The sequence below is a fragment of the Pseudophryne corroboree genome, unplaced genomic scaffold, assembly GCF_028390025.1.
Source record: "Pseudophryne corroboree isolate aPseCor3 unplaced genomic scaffold, aPseCor3.hap2 scaffold_830, whole genome shotgun sequence".
In the NCBI taxonomy this organism is placed as follows: domain Eukaryota; kingdom Metazoa; phylum Chordata; class Amphibia; order Anura; family Myobatrachidae; genus Pseudophryne; species Pseudophryne corroboree.
This window is the reverse complement of record NW_026970409.1, coordinates 1-12693: the sequence shown is the minus strand read 5'-3', so window position 1 is coordinate 12693 and position 12693 is coordinate 1. Positions and strand designations below refer to the sequence as shown.

The 12693-nt window shown below is 44.4% G+C and overlaps 1 non-coding gene across 1 annotated transcript; it reads left to right on the top strand.

Annotated features, from left to right (window-relative positions):
- The first annotated feature begins 8122 nt into the window (after positions 1-8122).
- Positions 8123-8196, top strand: TRNAN-AUU (transfer RNA asparagine (anticodon AUU)). The gene has a single exon. It is a non-coding gene; the product is annotated as a tRNA-Asn (tRNA).
- Positions 8197-12693: the final 4497 nt, after the last annotated feature.

Sequence of the window (12693 nt, the reverse complement as noted above, 5' to 3'; positions counted from 1 at the left end):
TGGTAGCATAGTTTGGTGGTCCAGGACCAATTAAAATTATTTATACTTTATTAAATTGGCAAAACCATTCCCTCACAACATAACTGAACCTGAGGATGACATGCTATAAACACAATTTACTTAATTTTATATTTTTTTCTGAATTTCTCAATAAAAAAAACTTTGGCCTAGGGGTGCCGTGAAACAAATTTTGATACTCTAGGGCAGGGGTGTCAAACCCATGGGCCGCATGCCGCCCCCAATGCATCCTTTTGTGGCCCACAGGCCGGGGTCCGGCAGGGGTCCTTTTGTGGCCCGATCACCTTGCTTAGAGCGAGGGCAGGAGAGTGCAGCCAGAGTCTTTGCTTTCTATGTGCGGCACCATCTTCCCGAAGAGATCACCGGGAAGATAGTGCCTCTTCCACTGGCTACAGCACAGGTATACTGGGGTGGGGTAGCAAACTGGGGGCCCCAATGGGCCCCTCCAGCAGTCCCTCTACCAAAACACGTCTTTTGGTGGTTTTGCGGTGTTGTTATAACTACATGGTGACGATACTGTAGCACAGAGATTTTCAACCATTTACAACTCACGTCACACAGAACAAGATTTAAATATTGACAAGGCACACTGAAATATAATGGTGATGCATGGTGCAGTATCGTGTCCTAGGATGTCATGTCGCAGCTTCTCCATAGGTAACGCCTGAACAGGCCCGGTGACAGGGGGGACAAAGGGGACACTTGTTCAGGGCTCCAAGTATTAAGAACAGAAATAATGGGGCCACAGTGCCAATATTGCTTTTTAAAGTGTATCCACCAACTGCTCAATTTAAGCAGGAAAACAATTAACAGGCCAACTAAACCCTCCCCCCTCCTTTTACCCCATCACTTTGTCCAGTCCCTGTGGTCCATACTGTATTGCCATTATTATGCATGTTGCTGTGCTGGCCCTTTTCTGAATGTCCCTGCCACCGCCACCGAAGAGCTGGATAGCCCAGTATGAAAACCACCTGCTGGCCTCACTGACGGTCCGAGTCAAAGGCTCCATTTTTTTTAAAGATCCCTCTGCCAAGTTAAGGGGGGTTGAGGGGGCCCCAGAGATATCAGTGCACTGGGCCCCGAGATTTCTGTTGCTGGCCCTGACCCTCAGGGGCGTATCTACCCCTTGGCCAGGATGGCACTTGCCAGGGGCACCATCCAGCTGTGCTAACCGTGGCTAAGGGATAGAGTTCTGCAGTCTCGAAAGGGCGCTATGGCAATCAGCGTGGGACTGACCAATTAGACGGTGAGGGAAGGATACTGAAATTGTCCCAACCCTGTTACAGTTTGAAACGCCCCTCAACTGCTGTCCACTGCTTCACTCCTAGCTCTGCCCCTTTGAAATTATTAATCCCTACCCCCCGGTAGGCGGAGTTCTCCAGGCCCATACTCAGGAGTCACCACTGCTGTACATTATGTGCCGGTTGTAGAGGCAGAGCGGGGAACATCAGAGATCGCCACAAATTACACAGTGGGCAAGGAGATGGCTGGAGACAGCTGCACAGCCATGCCTTGCAAGTTCGAGAGAGCTGTTGAATTTCAGCACTTCAAGTCAGAGCCTGCCCCCTGCTGCCCAAGCAGTCCGTGACAGTTAGTGTCGAGGAGGGGGGGATTTGTGCATGTGTGCTATCAGTGTGTGTGTGGGGGGGGTGGTGGAGGATGTGTGTGACTGTGAGGGAGCTGTCAGTGTCAGTGGGGAGAGGAGCAGGAGGGAGTTGTCAGTGTGTGGAAGTGATGAGAGTTGTCAGTACTGGGGAAATGTGTGTGTGTGTGTGTACTAGATTTAGGAGTGTGTGTTTGTGAGAGGTTTCAGTTGGGGAATTAGAGTTCATACAGTAATTAAATGTTTTCATATTGAGAACTACATCTCCCAGCATATACAGTGTGCTGGGGATGCTAACAAGCTTTATTTAAAAGTTTAAAAAACATTGCTTTTATGACTGCAATGGTTTAAAAGGGAGAGCTATAAATCAATTTATCAGTGAATGATCGCAGTTTGAGCTGTTACATTTTACTGAACCACCTATCCCTCCACACTCACTACCTGTCCTCAGGATACATTTACCATCCCGGCAGACGGTATACCGGCGGTCATTTGACCGATGTTGGAATCCTGACACCACTTGGGAGACTGGTGCCGGCACACAGACAGCCAACATCCCGAAGGCGAGTATTGGAGGGAGGGTTAGGACCGGGGGAGCGGGTGATAGGGAAGGCACTAGGAGGGGGGGGGGGGTTAGTCCTAGCTGCCACCCCCTGAGGGTTAGCCCTATCCGCCACCCCCCCCCCAGAGGGTTAGGATTAGGTATCATGTGACTGCTGGAATCCCGAGCGCCGGATGCCATACCCAACCCCCTTTACTTTTTCAGGCATTTCTATCTCTCCTCTCTCTATGGTGTTCCGATTGCCCACTTTCCCTTGTGCTTTTCTCTCTCTCTCCTTTGTTTAGAGCATCAGTTTCTGTAGTCCACTTTATCCTTATTTTTTCCAGTGTTTCACTATCTCTCTGATGTAATGAGGATGTATGGTCTAGAGGGATCAGTAATGCATTGTACTGTATAGAGGCGTCAGGGATGTAGCGTAGGGTATAGAGGCGTCAGGGATGTAGCGTAGGTTATAGAGGCATCAGGAATGTAGCGTAGGGAATAGAGGCATCAGGGATGTAGCGTAGGGTATAGAGGCGTCAGGGATGTAGCATAGGGAATAGAGGCGTCAGGGATGTAGCGTAGGGAATAGAGGCATCAGGGATTTAGCTTAGGGAATATAGGCATCAGGGATGTACTAGCAGGTATATAGAGGTCAGTGTACTGTATAGAGGGGTCAGTAATGCAGTGATGGTTATAGAAAGGTCAGTGATGTAGTGTAGGGTATAGAGGGGTCAGTTATGTAGTGTGGGGTAAAGAGGGGTCAGTAAAGATACTAAGCTGAAGTACTTAGAACACTTCTTGAATTAAGACACAACCTGCAAGAAAAAGTATGCAATATGGGTGAAAAGGCAAATGTCAGAGGTCTGATACAAGTAACCAGCTCCACACCTTGCACCACATAGCGTTATGTTAAACTGGGATATGTTCTTTTTTGGTGTGTGTATATGTGTGTGGGGGGGGGGGTGCCAAAGGAAATTTTTGCCATTGGCTCCTTTGGTCTAGAACCAGCCCTGATCACAAAATATTTTTGTCTAAGCAGACTGGACATTGATCAGCGTTGGCTCATTCTCAGCCCCCCGCCCAGCCTCTGCTGCCAACAGACTGCTATTAGCTAGTTAACCTTCTGCCTTCCCTATCTATGACACAGACTGCTGCTAATGCTACCAGACTGTTCCCAGTGGCTTCACACCAACAGTGAATCCCAGCCGATGATGTAGGGCAGCGTGTGGGGGAGGGGGTCAGTTGCTGTGGCTCCAACATGGTAACCGCCAATGGACTGCAATGCTTTATCGAAAGGGGGGGCGCCAGTCCCTTACTTTGCCAGGGGCGCTTGGACCCCTAGCTACACCTCTGTTGACCCTAACCGATACCCCTAAACTAACCATAATTCCTGCAGTAAAAATCCATGTTTCTATGTATATAAGGGGTCATTCCGAGTTGATCGCATGCTGCCGTTGTTCGCTGCGTAGCAATCAGTTGAAAAAAATGGCTAATCTGTGCATGCGCATGCTCCGTAATGTGCATGCGCATCGTACGGGTACAAAGTCCATTGTGGTTTTGCACTAGTTCTAGCGATTATTCCAATCACAGAACAGGCCACAAGGAGATTGACAGAAAGAGGGCGTTTCTGGGTGGCAACTGACCGTTTTCAGGGAGTGCTTGGAAAAATGCAGGCGTGGCAGAAGAAATGCAGACGTGGCTGGGCATTCGCTGGATGGGTGTGTGACATCAAAAGCCGTCCCTCGGTTGTTAGAATCAACGCACACGAAGTGTAACTACAGTGCTGGTCTTATTTTGAAATGATTTTGCAGGCGCTCTGCTGCTCAAGTGTTCGCACTTCTCCAAAGTGAATATACACTCTCCAGTGGGCAGCGACAATGCGTTTGCATGGCTGCTAAAAACTGCTAGCGAGCAATCAACTCAGAATGACCCCCATAGTGTATTGCAAGAAAATATCTGTAAATCCAATGGTACCGTAAGTGCGGTATATACTCGCACTTCTTTGCGGGGTGAGAACATCTCCCCTAAGTGAAGTCAGCCCTATGAATAGAGTTTGTGTGATCCCTGTGCAGCAGTCACAGAAAGGGTTCATCTCTGCAGTTTGTCACTCAAATTACATTGCTGCATTTTTTTCTAGAAGTGGATCTGAGAGCTGTTACCCGCAGACCAGCTACAATAATTATCCTGGGTACTCACTAGACCAGTGGTTCTCAAACTGCACCCTGGGGTGCCTCAGGACACTTGCAGGGGTGCCTTGGATTGGTGGTCCAGGACCAATTCAAAATATTTATAGTTAGTGTTATAGGCAAAACCAGTGCTGTTGGCTGGCAATCATAACATATGTGCACAAGCAGAAGCAAATCCTGTCCCCTACCAAAGGGCCAGTGCTAGGGTGTTTGGCGCCTCCCTGCAAACTATTAATTTGGGCCCTCTCTCCAATACTTAATAAAGGGACAGTGCGCTCCTTAAAAAAAGAAGGTGTGGTATCACAAGGAAGGGGCATGGCCACACAATAGCACCCCAAATCAAAATACGCCACACAGTAGCACTATCTTATTGTCATTACACCGCATGTAATAATAATAATAATAATACCCACAGTCGCAGTGCCCTTTATACACATAACCACCATATCAGTGCAGCTTACACACATAATGCCAACAGTAGCAGTGCCCCTTCTACACATGCCCACGGTGGCAATCCTTTACATGGCAAATATCAACCTGGTTTTGCCATGTAAAGGATTGCCACTTTAAAAACAAACAATCAAACAAAAACAAAAAAAACAACAGGAAAAAACACAAAATCTCTCACTTTCTGATTCTCACACCCTATTACATTCCTCTCTATATATTTAAATGTTTCTATTACTGTATGTTCCCTCTTCCCTTCTCCAAACTATACACATCAACATTTTTTAGTATTTCCAGGTAAGTTTTGTGATGTAGGCCATGCACAATTTTAGTTGCCCTAATGTATTTACAGCCTTCTGGAGATATGGCTTCTGGAACTGAACACAGGATTCTAAATGTGGCTGTACCAAGGACCTATACAGTGGCATTACAGGTTGAGTATCCCTTATCCAAAATGCTTGGGACCAGAGGAATTTTGGATATCGGATTTTTCTGTATTTTGGAATAATTGCATACCATAACGAGATATTATGGTGATGGGACCTAAATCTAAGCACAGAAGGCATTTATGTTTCATATACACCTTATACACACAGCCTGAAGGTCATTTTAGCCAATATTTTTTATAACTTTGTGCATTAAACAAAGTGTGTGTACATTCACAGAATTCATTTATGTTTCATATACACCTTATACACACAGTCTGAAGTTCATTTAATACAATATTTTTAATAACTTTGAGTATTAAACAAAGTTTGTGTACACTGAGCCATCAAAACACAAAGGTTTCACTATCTCAGTCTCACTCAAAAAAGTCCGTATTTCGGAATATTCCGTATTTCGGAATATTTGGATATGGGATACTCAACCTGTATTACTTTTTTCTGCTACTGGTTCTTTAACCTATGCAAACAAGCATCTGACTTGCCTTTCCTATTGCTTTGTTACATTGCTTACCTGAAATAGTAATACTTAGATAGCTTTCCTCTTGCCATTATAATGCCCTTAATATTATAGTTAGCCTTTGCATTTTTGAGACGTGTATGATTTTGCATTTTTTGGCATTAAATGTTGCCATGTTCTTGACCATTCCTCTAGTCCAGGGGCGGAACTGCCAGAGACAACGGAGTCAGTTGCCGCCGGGCTCCAGCCCTAAAGGGGCTTCCTCCATTGCCCCCCGGCTGTTACGTGCCCTTCCTACTAAATAGACAAAGGCGCTACCAGCAGGGTCTCGCAGTTTGTACATTCCATGCCGTAACACCCTTCTTTCCACCTTCACAATGAAGCTATTGGTACTTTGCAAAAAAAAAAATTATTAGCATTGCAACTCAGCAGATCAATGCAGTGTGCAGCCACACACTCCATATATCTGCTCAGCCACAAAGCTGATTATTTCTTCACAAAGTACAAGGTGAGCTCCAAATAGAATTCTCTAGCTTAGATTATACCTTTCTATGCAAGGGTAAATAGCTCAATTGTTTGACTGCAATGCCACAGGAAATGGTTTGGATCCAAGACAGTGTGACTGAATAATAAAGAAACCTTAAGATGAGTTCATGAATGTTGTATAAGTATTAGTGAGAGAAGGGGTCAGGAGCATGCTAGGCTGCAAAAAATAAGGTAGGCTGCAAGTGAAAGTAATGATCTCCTATATATTTTCCCAGATCTGTCACTCTGTGTGGCTAACTCTGGGGGAAGTCACAGCAATGGGCGGAGACGGCAACTGCAGGACGATACACCAGTGCCAGCAGCAGACCGTAACAAAGTGACAGATCAGGGAGAATATATAGGAGGTAGGGAGGTGGCCATGGTACATGGCTGGCCAAGGGACACTAGCTCATGTACCCCTTTACCACTGAGGCTGGCCACCAAGGATGGACCTGTCACCAGTGCACATGCAATAACCTCTTCTGCTGCCCTCTTTGCAACTCAGATTGCCCAGTGCTCCCCTTCGCTAACAGTCCACAAAGTTTCCCCATCTCACGATCTGCCTCCTCACCCCCACTTTCATCTCTACAGCACACGCGCATATCATACAAGATCCCATCATGCGTACGTAGGTCTGAAATGCAAGAGGGAGGTTGGGGGGAGATTGGCATGCGCCAGCAACACCACACAGCTCACTGTGACCACAGTGGAGAGGCGCTGCAACAGGACAATACACCAACCTCGGAGCAAGGAACTGCGTCGGTCAGGAGGAGAACTATTTCAATAGCATAAAAAGGTTAATGCGTCCCACCCTATGGACACCAGACTCATCAAGTCACTGTTGCCAGAGTCTCATACAATGACTCTGAACCTCTAAGCACACTATTTGACTGTCCACACCCTGCTGTGCCTATTACCCATCTCCTCCACCACCCTCAACACTGACCCACACATCATTCACCCACAAAGATACAATAAAGGTAGTTTGGATAAATTAGCTAAATGAAATGGATTTAACCAATTTATCTAAATGACCATTTTTGGATGTTTTCCAGTGTTTGTGAACAAATGGTCAATTGTAATTTGCTGCCACATATTAGCATAATTTTGTTTCAACTAGAAAAAAAAATTGGACAGATAATCTAAGTGTGGATCCAGTTTAAAGGTCCGTATTCACGGCCCGATTTTGGGGAGAGATGTGTGCTGAGCGAACTGCTCAGCACACATCTCTCCCCCCGCTCAGCACAGCGTGATGTGTGCTGAGCGTACGGGGGGTGGGGGGGGCGCTCATTTCACCCCCTGTGTAGGGCATTCTGTGTGTATCCAGCTTAACAGGTGTGAGCATCATACAACTACTGACTTGCGAGTAACTATACAGCAGCTCCATACCTTGTGACTTGAAGAAACACCAGTTAACCCCGGGAATGCTGCAGTCAAAGCAACAATTCCTCTTCTTCAATTACCATTTTAATAATAGGGTAAAGAAAATGAAGTGGATTTTTGAAAGAAAATAATACTGTCAATATACTATTAAAACAAATTAAAATGGTAAAAGTTATTGTACTTTAAGTAAAAATAAAAGAGACAAAATATCAATCCCAGTTTTGGATTACTTTAATTAACAAAAAAAATGCATATTGCAGAGGATAGTTTCAATCTGCCTACCTCTGGGTTATGGGCCCAGCATGCTTCCATTGCAGTACTCTGCTGCACATGTAAGTGCAAGAGATCCTGAAGCACTCACTCATCATGGGAAAGTACCAATGTGTTTCTTCGTTGGTTGATGGAAGAAACATCTTACAAAAACTCTCCAGATTATTGACTTTTTAAAGTTTTTCTAGGAAACGTTTTAGATGAATGCTTATTAGCCTTTGTCAGTATGGACTTTTGCAAAGTGTCTCTGTGGCGCAATCGGTTAGTGTGTTTGGCTATTAACCAAAAGGTTGGTGGTTCAATCCCACCCAGGGACGTAATTAACCTTGTGATCAGATTTTGGTGATATTTAAGTAGACAAGTCAAAATTTCAAACCTCCTCTTATGGTGTAGGGTACATGGCCTTCTCTGATGTAATCAGAGTTAGATTTGATTCAGTGATTTTATAAAAAACAGCTAGGAAGCACAATTTAGCAGTGGGTTGCAGAGAAAAAAAATATGCTGGCAGAAAAATCCAATCGAGTGATTAAACAGCTCTTCATTTTCTGGCTTTATTTTTATGCTAACAAATTTGTTCTCTGAAAAGTGTCCACAAAGCCAAGTCTCTGATTAACACCTTTGTAAGGATGGTTTTTCACCTATTACTAAATTAAACTTGCTTCATTGGAAAGGCAGCAAGATGCATCCTCATTTCAATGTCTACTGAAATAATACAAGTTGACACCAGGAAACATTAACGCCACTGCATCCTTGCTGCTTTCTCATGTGGAAGTCTGTTTAATGTGAAAACAAATGTGTGTGTTTTTTTCAACCTGGAAGCCCAACATCGATTAAGATCGATCTTAAATAGACCCCTGGGTTTTAAGGATAACCATGGTTGAGTCCAATGGTTAATTCACATTGACCGAAGTTCTAATTAAGTCACCTGTGCTCAAGCATGATATCCTTAAAATCTGGATTGCAATGACAGCATTTTGGAACTATGCCTAAGGGTTTAATTTTTACATTTATCCACTGACAATAAATCTACCTACAATATCCCTGTAACTGTTATGATTACAGTATTTCACTAAATAATTTAATTTGCTGAACCTTCTGTAAAAAGAAATATTAAGCTGCTGTAATTCCCAGATGCAGCAAATTTGTTAGCTAGTGGGCAAAACCATGTGCACTGCAGGGATGGGGGGGGGGGGGGGGGCAGATATAACATTTGCAGAGAGATTTAGGTGGGTTATATTGTTTGTGTGCAGGGTAAATACTGGCTGTTTTGTTTTTACACTGCAATTTAGATTTCAGTTTGAACACACCGCACCAAAATCTAACTCTCTCTGCACATATTATACACCCCCCCCCACTGCAGTGTACATGGTTTTAGCTAATAAATTTGCTGCTGTGATCAGATCTGAGTTAAGCCCTATGTATTTGGCACTGGCAAAGGGTTAGAGGCCTTGCTGTAGAGCTCACACCTTTCTTATCATGCATTGTAATATTTCCTATGTCCTGATGTTGTGCTCTCTGCTCCATCCAAGTAAACAGCAATGTAGCATGGCTATCAAAGAGCGTGAAGATTGCAGATTTCCTGGGATTAATGCTAAGGAATGCTATTCCAGAGGCTGCTGCTTTAATTCAAGTGTCACTGGGGTTAAATGGTGTTTTTACCTTAAAAACACAGGTAGAGTATATAGTACAGTGGTAAAGTGGGAGCATGTAGTGCTATTGATTACAGATTTGATGGAGCTTAAACATGGATAAGGTCCATGGCTCTAAGAGTTTATCTTGTGTATCCTTTATTCTTAGTCATGGTCAGATAAGATTAGAAAATACCATTTAAGTGGAAATTTCCTCTTAGCTGTTTTTCAGTTTGCTCAACTGTCTGATTAACTGGTCCTAAAAAAAGGACCAAAGGAGCTAAATTGCCCCGTGATCTAGCTAAATTGCCCCAGTTAAAAAAAAAAAAAAACTAAGCTGCTGTAATTCCTGGATGTTTCCTTACTGCATCAACAGGAAGTGACAAGAAACAATGTAATGTGGAACCGTACAGCAGAAGGGATTGCGGCTACCCCACAATAAGTGCAGCGGAATGTAAGAAGAGGCATATACAGTGTGGTGTGGCTGTAGATGAGCTTAGTGGTTTCTGTTAGAGTTCTTCTACTTCTAACTACTCGTACATAAATGAGTAAGCCGCCGATTTATTAAACCTGGTGAAATGATAATTTGCATGGTGATAAAGTACCAGCCAATCAGCTCCTAATTGCCATGTCACAGGCTGGGTTTGAAAAATGACAGTTAGTAGCTGACTGGCTGGTACTTTATCACCTTGCACTTTATCAGTTCACCAGGCTTAATAGATCTGCCCCAATGTTTCAAAATGGAATGCATCAAGAGAACGGTGTTGGTAGTATAAAACTACCTACAGCACCTGGTATTCCCAGGTGGTCTCACATCCAAGAACAAACCAGGCCTAAAATCAGGTGATATTGGGCATATACAGTGTGGTGTGGCTGTAGATGAGCTTAGTGGTTTCTGTTAGAGTTCTTCTACTTCTAACTACTCGTACATAAATGAGTAAGCAGCCGATTTATTAAACCTGGTGAAATGATAATTTGCATGGTGATAAAGTACCAGCCAATCAGCTCCTAATTGCCATGTCACAGGCTGGGTTTGAAAAATGACAGTTAGGAGCTGACTGGCTGGTACTTTATCACCTTGCACTTTATCAGTTCACCAGGCTTAATAGATCTGCCCCAATGTTTCAAAATGGAATGCATCAAGAGAACGGTGTTGGTAGTATAAAACTACCTACAGCACCTGGTATTCCCAGGTGGTCTCACATCCAAGAACAAACCAGGCCTAAAATCAGGTGATATTGGGCATATACAGTGTGGTGTGGCTGTAGATGAGCTTAGTGGTTTCTGTTAGAGTTCTTCTACTTCTAACTACTCGTACATAAATGAGTAAGCAGCCGATTTATTAAACCTGGTGAAATGATAATTTGCATGGTGATAAAGTACCAGCCAATCAGCTCCTAATTGCCATGTCACAGGCTGGGTTTGAAAAATGACAGTTAGGAGCTGACTGGCTGGTACTTTATCACCTTGCACTTTATCAGTTCACCAGGCTTAATAGATCTGCCCCAATGTTTCAAAATGGAATGCATCAAGAGAACGGTGTTAGTATTGTAAAAATACACACAGCTCCTGGTATTTCCTTGTGGTCTCCCATCCAAGTACTAAAACCAGGACCAACACTGCTCAGCTTCCATGATCAGGAGAGATTGGGCAAATCCAGTGTGCTGTGGCTGTAGATGAGCTGGTGGTTTCTGTTACAGCTCTTCTACTTCTAACTTCTGGTACATAAAAGAATACATGTAAAAATTAAATGTACCAAGAAAATGGTGTTGGTAGTTTAAAAACACCTAAAGAATCTGATACTACCAAGCAGTCTCCCATCCATGTATTAACAAAGTCCAATACTGCTTTGCTACAAAAATCAAATGAGATTGGGCATATCCAGTGTGGTGTGGCTTTAGCTAAGCTTTGTGGTTTCTGTTAGAGCTCTTCTACTTCTAACTACTGGTACATTAATGAATATGTATAAGGTTGTAGTTTATCCAATATGCCTTTACTACCTTACCTTTCAACCCCCCCCTCCCTCCCCTCTTCTCCTTATAGCTTCCTTAGTTCTCTCCTCCTCGTGTGTGCGTTATTTGTTTTCTCATACGTCCTAGAGGATGCTGGGGTCACATTAAGAACCATGGGGTATAGACGGGATCCGCAGGAGACATGGGCACTTTAAGACTTTCAAAGGGTGTGAACTGTCTCCTCCCTCTATGCCCCTCCTCCAGACTCCAGTTTTAGTATTGTGCGCAGTGATACTGGATGCACTACAGGGGAGCTCTACTGAGTTTCTCTGAAAAGACTTGTTAGTTTTTTTTATTTTCAGGGAGGCTGCTGGCAACAGTCTCCCTGCTTCGTGGGACTTAGGGGAGAGAAGTATGACCAACTTCTAGTGAGTTCAATGGCTCTGCTTCAGGCTGACAGGACACCATTAGCTCCTGAGGGTGCTGATCGCTGGGTACGCCTAGATGCACACTCCCGCAGCCTGCCGTCACCCCCTTACAGAGCCAGAAGACAGGTGAGTAGCAGAAGAACAGAAGACTTCTTCTTCAGTGACGGCATTCTGAGGTACCGAGCAGCGAGCGGAACGCTGCGCGCCATGCTCCCACACAAACACAGGCACTGCAGGGTGCAGGGCACGGGGGGGGGGGGCACCCTGGGCAGCATAAATTCCTCACAAAAGGCTGGAAAAAGTGGACATTAGTGCCTGGGCACTGTCCTTACCCCGCTAGCGTAATTAATTATTTCTGAGCGGGACAGATACGCGCCATTACAGCGGCGGGGCTTCTTCCTCACCTCACCAGAACATCTTTAGAGCATTACAAGTCTATCACTATAGAGTTTATTATTTCCCAGACTGTGTACTTTTGGCGCTGGATTGTGAGCTGAAAAATCCTCTGTGTCCCTCTGACAGATTTACTGACGGTCTGTCCCCCATAAGCCGGTGTGTCTGTGGGTACTTGGTATATGTGTGTCAACATGTCGGTGGCTGAATGTTTTTCCCAAGAGGAAACTATATTAGGAATGCAGACATATGATGGTGGCCCTGTTGGCACCACCAATAACTGACTGGGTAAATGTTTCAGTAATATCAGAGTAAGGTTGGATAAATCTGTGTCCCAGACACAGACGTAGAGAATAGATGTGATATTCATGGCTATGTTTCTTTTCCCTCAGGCCCCGCTGGGTCGCAAAAAT